Consider the following 9,776-nt stretch of genomic DNA (forward strand, 5'->3'; position numbering starts at 1 on the left):
TTGCAATGAACATGCAGATGCGTGTATCTCTTTGAGATGGGAGTTTTATTTCCTCTGGATCTATATCCAGACATAGGATTGCTGGATCATATGGTAGTTCTATTTTTAGTTTTTTGAGGAACCTCCATACTGCTTTCCCTGATGCCTGTATCAATTTCCATTCCTACCAACAGTGTGCAAGGATGCTCTTTTCTCCACATCTTTGCCAATACTTGCTATCTTTTCTTCTTGTTGTTTTTAATCCTACCACATCCTGACAGGTGGAGGTTTTGATTTTTCATTACCCTGATGATGAGTGAGGTTGAGTGCCTTTTCATATTTCTGTTGGCCATCTCTATTGTCTTCTTTAGAGAAATGTCTATTCAGGTTCTGACCACTTTTCAATCATGTTATTTAGTTTTTGTTTGTTTGCTGTTGAGTTGTATGAATTCCTTGTGTACTTTGGATATTAATCTTTTATTAGATCTATGGTTTGCAAATGTCTTCTCTAGCTCCGTAGATTGCTTTTTGTTTTGTTGATTATTCCCTTTGCTGTGCAAAAGCTTTTGAATGTGATGCAATCACACTTGTTTATTTTTGCTTTTTTTTTTTTTTTTTTTGGTTTCATAGCCCAAAAATCAGCACCAAGACTGATGCCAAGGAACTTTCTCCTTTTGTTTCCTTCTACGCTTTTTATGGCTTCATGTTTAAAGTTTAAATTTTTAATTCATTTTGAGTTGATTTTCGTATATGGTATTAGATAAGGTTCCAATTTTATTCTTTTGCATGTGGATATCTAATTTTCCCAATAACATTTATTGGAGAAACTATCATTTCCCCATTCTGTATTTTTGGTTCCTTGTTGAAAATTAGTTAACCATATTTGTGAGGTTTATTTCTGGGCTTTCTAATTTGTTCCATTGGTCTTTTGTGTCTGTTTTTTAATGCCGGTGCCATATTGTTTGATTACTGTATCTTTGCAACATAATTTAAAATCAGGAATATGTGATGCCTCTGGTTTCATTCTTCTTGCTCAAGATTGCCTTTGGCTACTCAGGAATTATTGTGGTTCCATGCAAATTTTAGGATTTTTTTTCTATTTCTATGAAAACTGCCATTGGAATTTTGATAGGGATTGCATTGAATCTGTAGAGTGCTTTGGGTAGCCTGGACATTTTAACAGTATTAGTTCATTCATTCCATGAACATGGGATATCTTTCCATTTATTTGTGTCTATTTTAATTTCTTTCATCAGTGTTTTATAATTTTAAATGTACAGATCTTTAACCTCCTTGGTTAAATTTATTCCTAAATGTTTTATTGTTTTGGTGCTATTGCAAATGGGATTGCTTTCTTTATTTTTTTAGATAGTTCATTGTTAATATATAGAAATGCAACAGATTTTGGTACCCTGACTTTGTACCCTGCAATTTTCCTGAATTCATTAATTAGTTTGAATAGTTTTTGGTAGAGTCTTTAGTCTTTACTAGACATAAAATCATCTCTACAAATAGAGGCAATTTTACTTCTTCCTTTCCAATTTGGATGCCTTGTATTTCTTTTTTTCCCCCTAATTGCTCTGGTTAAGACTTCTAATACTGTGTTGAATAGAAGTATTGAGAGTGAGCATCCTTACATTCTTCCTGATCTTAGAGAAAAAAACCTTTTGCCTTTTCACCACCAAGGATAATATTAGAGAGGTGATAGCTAACTCTCATTGTTGAGAGATTTTTTTTAACCATGAAAGTGTGTTGAATTTTGTTAAATGCTTTTTCTACATCTCTTGGGATAGTCACATGATTTTTAACTTTTATTCTGTTAATGCTGTGTGTCACATTGATTTATTTGTAGATTTGAACCATCCTTAGGATTTGAAGCATCCTAAGAATAAATCCAACTTGACCATAATGTATGATCCTTTTAATACATTGTTAAATTGGTTTGCTGGTTTTCTGTTGAGGATTTTTGCATCTATGTTCATTGAGGATATTGGTCTGAAATTTCATATTCTTGTAGTGCCTTCATCTAGCTTTGGTATCAGGGTAATTATGGCCTCATAAAATGAGTTTGTAAGTGTTCCTTCCTCTTCAATTTTTTGGAAAAGTCTGAGAAGGATTGGTATTAAATCTTCGTTAAATATGTGTGGGAAATATCAGAAAGGGAGACAGAACGTAAAGACTGCTAACTCTGGGAAACGAACTAGGGGTGGTAGAAGGGGAGGAGGGCGGGGGGTGGGAGTGAATGGGTGACGGGCACTGGGGGTTATTCTGTATGTTAGTAAATTGAACACCAATAAAAAATAAATTAAAAAAAATTAAAAAAAATATTTGGTAGAATTCACGAGTGAAGCCATCTGGTCCTGGGCTTTTCTTTGTTGGAAGGTTTTAGATTACTGATTTAGTCTTTGTACTTTTTATTGGTCTGTTAAGATATTCTATTTCTTCATGATTCAGTCTTGGTAGGTCATATGTTTCTAGAAATTTATCCATTCCTTCTAGATTGTCTGCTTTGGTGTCATGTAATTGTTCATAGTGGTCTCTTATGACCACTTGTATTTCTGCACCTCTTCTTACATTTGTGATTTTATTCAAGTCTTCTTTCTTTTTTCTTAGTTTGGCTAAAGATTTGACAATTGTGCTTATCTTTGAAAAAAAAACAACTCTAAGTTTCATTGATCTTTTCGATCATTTTATTTCTGCTCTAAAATTATTATTGCCTTCCTAATGCTAACTTTGGGCTTAATTTGTTCTTATTTTTCTAGTTTCTTGAGGTATAAAGCTAGGTTGCTTATTTGAGATCTTTCTTTTTTCTCTTTTTTAAGTGAATTTATTTTTTATTGGTGTTCAATTTGCCAACATATAGAATAACACACAGTGCTCATCCCGTCAAGTGCCCACCTCAGTGCCCGCCACCCAGTCACCCCATCCCCCCAACCACCTCCCCTTCCACCACCCCTAGTTCATTTCCCAGAGTTAGGAGTCTTTCATGTTCTGTCTCCCTTTCTGATATTTCCCACTTATTTTTTCTCCTTTCCCCTTTATTCCCTTTCACTATTTTTTTATATTCCCCAAATGAATGAGACCATATAATGTTTGTCCTTCTCCGATTGACTTATTTCACTCAGCATAATACCCTCCAGTTCCATCCACGTCGAAGCAAATGGTGGGTATTTGTCGTTTCTAATGGCTGAGTAATATTCCATTTCTTTTTTTCTCTTTTTTTAAGAAGACTATTCATGAGACAGAGAGAGAGAGAGAGAGAGAGAGAGAGAGGCAGACACACAGGCAGTGGGAGAAACAGGCTCCATGCAGGGAGCCTGATGTGGAACTCGATCCCAGGACTCCAGGATCACTCCCTGAGCCAAAGCAGGTGCTAAACCGCTTAGCCACCCAGGCGTCTTGAGATCTTTCTTTTTTCTTAATGTAGGTGTTTATTACTATTAACTTCCCTTTTATTTTTTATTTTTTTAAAGATTTTATTTATTTATTCATGAGAGACACACACACACACACACACACACACACACACAGAGGAAGGTAGACACACAGGCAGAGGGAGAAGCAGGCTCCATGCAGGGAGCCCGACATAAGACTCCATCCCGGGTCTCCAGGATCACACCCTGGGCTGAAGGCAGCGCTAAACTACTGAGCCACCCAGGCTGCCCTAACTTTCCTTTTAGAACTACTTTTGCTGCATTCCAGAAGTTTTCGTATATTGGTTTACACTTTCAGTTGTCTCATGATATTTTTTAATTTCTCTTTTGATTTCTTCTTTGACTCCTTGGTTGTTCAAAAATGGTTGTCTAATTTTCACATGTTTTTGAATCCAACCATGAGTCTAATCCATTTGAATAATTATGAGACACAAACGTATAACTGCTTTGTTCCTTTATTAACAAATTTGCATTTTAAATAAACTTGTTTAATGTCTGTAGATTGGGGATATAATATTACATAGCTTAAAAGGTAGCTGTAAGTATTCAATGAGTTTACAACTTTTATAAGTTTTAGAAAACTCTTAGTACATAGGAAGCCCCATAAAAATGTTTGCCATATAAATTTAAGAAATGAAAAGAAAAAATTATAAATACTATCAGAAACTCCTTTTATTTTCTACTACTAGCATTCCCATTCAAGTGACAGAATGTGAAAAGAAACTTTTGTGGTACAGTATTCCTCTCATTAGCCTGCTGTATGGTATAGACTCGTGGCACATACTCATTTCTAGATCTTTTTAAAAATATTTATTTATTTATATTTGAGAGAAAGGGGGAGAGAGAGAAAATGAGAACATGCACATGGGGGAGGGGCAGAAGGAAAGGAAGAATCCCAAGCAGACTCCCTCCTGAGTTCAGAGCCCTACACAGACTCTGAGATCATGACCTGAGCCAAAATCAAGAGTGGAATACTCAACCAACTGAACCACCCAAGGCGCTCCACATTTCCATATCTTATACACACACTTTTATTTTCTAATTGTATAATGTGACCCAAAGAAATTAAATCCTGAGTCGAGAGTCTGGATCATTGCCCCCCCACCCACTACATTTATTGCATATTTTAGATAAATCATTTACCATCTTATTTCCTCTGATATACAATACCTTATCTCTATAAAGGATATGGGCCTATTCCACAAATATGCTTTTAATGTTCAAGGAAAGTGGTGAGCTAATTATTCCTTACCCTTGCCTTTATTATTAGCAAATAATGATAAAATCAGATTCCCCGATTAGGTCTGTTGTTATTGTTGTTGTTTTTCTTAATGTTCAAGCCTTGTGAAATAGAACCTCTGATGATGGCTTAATAGAAGAGCCCTTTGAAGTTGGTCATGGGAGTAATTCCAGTAACGTTTCCAAAAGGTGGCATGGTTGGGAAATGAGGCATTCAGATTCACCAGAGAGAAGGGAAATTTTTTTTCCCTCCAAATGCAATAAAATTGTTCCTTGCTGATGATGCCTCCAGCAGAGTGGATTCCTTTTTACCTCTCAGATGAGAGTGACAGGTGCACTACTGATCTAAGCTCTCAGTTAGGGATGTTTAGAAATCTAGTCCTTTACCAACCCAGACCATCAATCCTGGTGACAGCTTTCTTAGAAAGAGGCTCACGAAGACTCCAAGTCCAGGTTGGCTTGGGTGACTCTGGCAGAGCAGAAGCAGCCTGAGAAAAGGGGAGGGAGCACTGATTCTTTATTTCTCATCATGTTCTCTAGTGTTCCACGTTCCGCAAGAGAGTGCGATTTTGCTTCTGTGGAGTTCTTTGAGTAAATGGTTTGGGTATTTCTAAGTATTTACAGAGGCAAGGCCAACTTGTCACGACTGTGCTGTGGTGTGACTCCAAATCCCTTTATGATTAATAGCAAGACAGTATCAAGTTCTGCCTCCACGTAGGCCATAGGCAGCTCACTTCCCCTCTCCACGCCTCGTTTGCTTCATTAGGAGTGCTGTTACCTGCTCTTTGGATTATTATTATTATTTAAACTCATTTTGGTGAAAGTGATCATCCTCCCTTTTTGTGCCCCCATGTACACTGGACACAACTCAGTCCCTTTACTTTCTACTCAGTCTGCTAACTCGCTCTTCCATCTCTGCCTCCCACTAGGAAGTGAACTCTTTCAGAAAAGGGACCATGTCTTCCTTATGTTTGTATCACTAGCACCTTGAATGTAATGAACATTCAAAAACGTTGGTAAATAAATGAATGAAGGAAAGAACAAATTAAAGAATAAAGAAATAGTGGAAAGGGTTAGACTAGATGTCTTCTGAGAGCTCCCCATGATAGACTGAATCAATACCTCCTCATCCAAATTAAAACTGAATTTTGTATTGATTCAAGAATAGATGAAGGAATGATTCAGAAGAACATAGGAAATTATAGATGAATGCATTAAATTTCTTAGATTTCACATGCTGCCTCCTCCCTACCCCCCAGTTATCCCTGTCTCTGTCTCTTTTATCCTGTGGACTAAGATCTGCTTTTCTCCCTCCTGAAGCTGAGAGAAAAACTTGACATTGACAGGTTCTCCACCAGCCCATGTGTCTGTTTATTCTGAACAACAACATGCAAACAGACAGACAAAACTTCCCAAAACCTTTCTAGCTCCTTAAAGACAGCTCGGGTACAGTGGTGCAGTATTTCCTTGGTAAATGCAGCTCCTTTAAACTCACCTGCAACCTGCATCCTTTCCCCCATGCACAAAAGCCAATGATGTACCACAACCAGCAGATCAGAGCCATAGAATCCTGTCACTTAGAAATACCACCTATGGCTACCATTAGCATAAGTGACATATTTCTCAGCAACTTCAACCTCTTGCCCACTATGTGGGAAGACTTAGGCCAGCTTTTGGAGTGCAGGCCTTCTGGGTAGTGTAGGCCTTCCCACATTCCACCTGCAACTACAACTTCTGCCAGTGGTTTGAAGGTTCTGGTTGCCCTGGTGACAATTAAATGGGAGTGGGACTATAATATTGTGAAGACCTTTACATTTTACATAAGGGCAGAAGAAAAAGCAACTTTGAAAACAATGTATACTTGAGTAGTACATTATCAAAGTTGCTTTTCTTAGGTACGTCAGGGACTATGTGAAAGTTGAGAGGTACAAATAATTAATTACAAAGACTTAGTAATGCAGGTGATTTTACTAAAAAGAGAGAGAGAGTGCAAGTGAGAGACAGAGACAGAGAGAAGAATGGGTGTAAAAGAGGAAATATGGAAATATAGAAGGACTGTTGGTTTCTGTTAATGCTGTTTCTATCAAATAATTCCTTTAATGGTGCTTGCTTCAGCAGCACGTATTCTAAAATTGGAACAATACAGAGAAGATTAGCATGGCCCCTGTGCAAGGATGACATGCAATTTCATGAAGCATTCCATGTTTTTTTGCTTTGACATGGATGGAACTGGAGGGTATTATGCTGAGTGAAATAAGTCAATCAGAGAAAGACAATTATCATATGGTATCACTCATAGGTAGAATAGAAGAAATAGTAAAGGATACTAAAAGGGAAAGGAGGGAAACTGAGTGGGGAAAAATTAGAAAGGAAGACAAACCATGAGAAACTCCTAACTCTGGGAAACAAACAAAGTGTTGCAGAAGGGGAGGTGGAGGGCATGGGGTAACTGGGTAATGCACACTAAGGAGAGCACTTGATAGAATGAGCACTGGGTGATATACTATATGTTGGTAAATTGAATTTAAATAAAATATTTTTTTAAATAATTCCTTTAATGAACCTAGAAAGGCAGGCCAAGGAGAATGGGATGAAGAAAGGCAGTGAAATTGAAAGCAATGGTTTATAATGATGTGTAATGAACAACTAAGGCTTAGATCAAAGCCCAAACGGGGAAGTGTAGTTCAGATTTGGCTGTAAAAGTCAAAAGTTAAAGCACACATTAAGAGTGGCCCTCTCTGGCCAGTACCATCCCTCTGCAGGGCTCTTCATCTTTTCAGGAAACATATGCCACAGCAGCAAAATCTGATCAGAAGGAGTCATTCTTTTTTTTTTTTTTTAAGATTTTATTCATTTATTCATGAGAGACACAGAGAGAGAGGCAGAGACAGAGGCAAAGGGAGAAGCAGACTTCCTTTGTGTTCTGTGTGTTCCTTTACTGCATAAGTGTCCAAGAAACCGAACTCCTGATGGTGTTATTGCATAATGACATAGAAAAACCCAAAGAGGACAGCCTTGGGTTTGTAGATTGCATGAACTCTAACCAAAGTCAATTTCCAGATGTTTGCTCTCGCCAAACAAAGCATTATAGAAAGAGGCATCAGGGTCTCTTCACAAGAGTATGGAAATCTGCTAGCCTTCTGGAAAGGCATTGACAGTTCTCCTCCTCCTCTTTGTCCCAATCCTGCTGTGGCCTGTGCCTTCTGCAAGGAGGCTGTGTGCCTTGCCACCAAGAGTTGGCTGCATTTCAGTAGCAAAGAAGAAAGACACCACGGAACCATGACTACTCCTTAATCCTCTTGAGTAGGATTTCTCCTGAATCCCATTATGTATTTTTCAGCATGGTTCTGTTGCTAAATCCTTGGGTAAAGCCCCTTTTAACACCATGGCCGCTCAGAATGAAAAGGATGTTGAATGTTGCCAAATACATTTGATTCCTTGTCCTGTACTCAGTCATGAGCTCTACTGCACAGTACAAGCTGCACACAGACAGGTTCTTTACATGGGAGGGAGAGTTAGGGTAACTCACCTAACTTTTAAGATTCCTCAATCTAATTACTTGTCTTCATTAAGATCCTTCCTACATCAGCAGGACATTCAATTCATTCTTCATTTTGATCCTAAAGGCCCCCTCAGGGGACCCAGAAGGTGTTATTTAAGTGGGTGGGACCTAGAGTTTTCAAAATAAGGGACTCTTGCTGAGTGGCTGAAAGCTTGGTTGTAACAAGATATAGTCAATGAAAATAAAATGATTCTTTTTTTTTTTTTAATGATAGTCACCCAGAGAGAGAGAGAGAGGCAGAGACACAGGCAGAGGGAGAAGCAGGCTCCATGCACCGGGACCCCGACGCGGGACTCGATTCCGGGTGTCCAGGATCGCGCCCTGGGCCAAAGGCAGGCATTAAACCGCTGCGCCACCCAGGGATCCCAAATAAAATGATTCTTAAATCTTCAGGGAACAGGCTGGTCCTCTACCCTGTAATAACCTCTGCCTGCCTAAAAAGCAACGAGACTATTTTGATTCCACAAAACTCTCAGCATTTACAATATCCCAGTGACTTTTATCTTTCAAAGATAGTCTCTCTGCTGCCAATACTTCACATTTTGGAATTCCTCCTGGGCAAATGCCTCTCTAGCCAGTATCTGAGTCATAAAGAAGAGCACACTCATTCCTTCAGATCCACACCTAGGCATTGAATGAAAACAGTGTTAATCGGTTTGATCCACCACCCCCCCCCTTGTTCATCAGACTTGGCTCTTGGAGATTATATGCCTTTTCCAAAATTGAAATCCACTCTCAAAAGGCCAAACTTTTGCACACTGAGACTCAGAAGAACGGGTTTTGAAGGCAGTTCCCAAAGAGGACAGTCAAAATGTTGGAAGCCCCTGGATCCCACTGGAATAAGTATGTGGCCCAAAAGGGATACCACTTATTTCTATGTTTAAAATATGGAATATTATTTAAATGGTGCGGAAGGATAAAAACACTTAGTTTCAAGTGGATATAAAATCTAGGCTTTCTCATTTCTAAAGATAAAAATGGAGATAAAACAACTAAGTCCAAAGGGCTGTTATGATAAATAAATGAGAGAGATGGATACGTTTTATAGGCCCCAAGGTGGACATTCAAGAGTAAGACATTTGTGTGCAAAGAAAAGTAAGCATAAGTATTTGCATATCTACACACTACATAAAATTAATGCTATTGTACTCTTGTCTTTTATCTATAAGGCAAACATGAGAAAGAGCTAAAGAGGATGGAAATGAAAGAGATGAATAGTTGAGCTTAGATGGATTAAAAGAACAGAAAGGTGAATGCAGATTTAACAGTAGAATAAGGTGGCTTGAATTTTACTAATGATTCACTTTTTCTTTCTTAATGCCAAATGATGCTATTTTAAAAAGGTTAAACCCTCTGAAGACAGGACTACATTTAAATACAATGAAAGAGGTATTCTCAGTAACTGCTAATGGTGCCTAATTACTCCCAAATTGACTTAAGATTTATTCTTATTATTCTTATACTGGAATTTCAACACAAAACACATTTAATCAAAGGAAGCTAAATGAATGAATTGAGAACTTAATTTTAGTTCACTTGAACAAAATTTTCCTAGATGAGTT

At 38.0% G+C, this 9,776-nt stretch overlaps 1 non-coding gene across 1 annotated transcript; it reads left to right on the top strand.

Annotated features, from left to right (window-relative positions):
- The first annotated feature begins 6,754 nt into the window (after positions 1-6,754).
- Positions 6,755-6,861, top strand: LOC119868568. The gene has a single exon (XR_005386562.1). It is a non-coding gene; the product is annotated as a U6 spliceosomal RNA (small nuclear RNA).
- The last annotated feature ends 2,915 nt before the right edge of the window (positions 6,862-9,776 follow it).

The sequence above is a fragment of the Canis lupus genome, chromosome X (assembly GCF_011100685.1).
Source record: "Canis lupus familiaris isolate Mischka breed German Shepherd chromosome X, alternate assembly UU_Cfam_GSD_1.0, whole genome shotgun sequence".
Classification (NCBI taxonomy): Eukaryota; Metazoa; Chordata; class Mammalia; order Carnivora; family Canidae; genus Canis; species Canis lupus.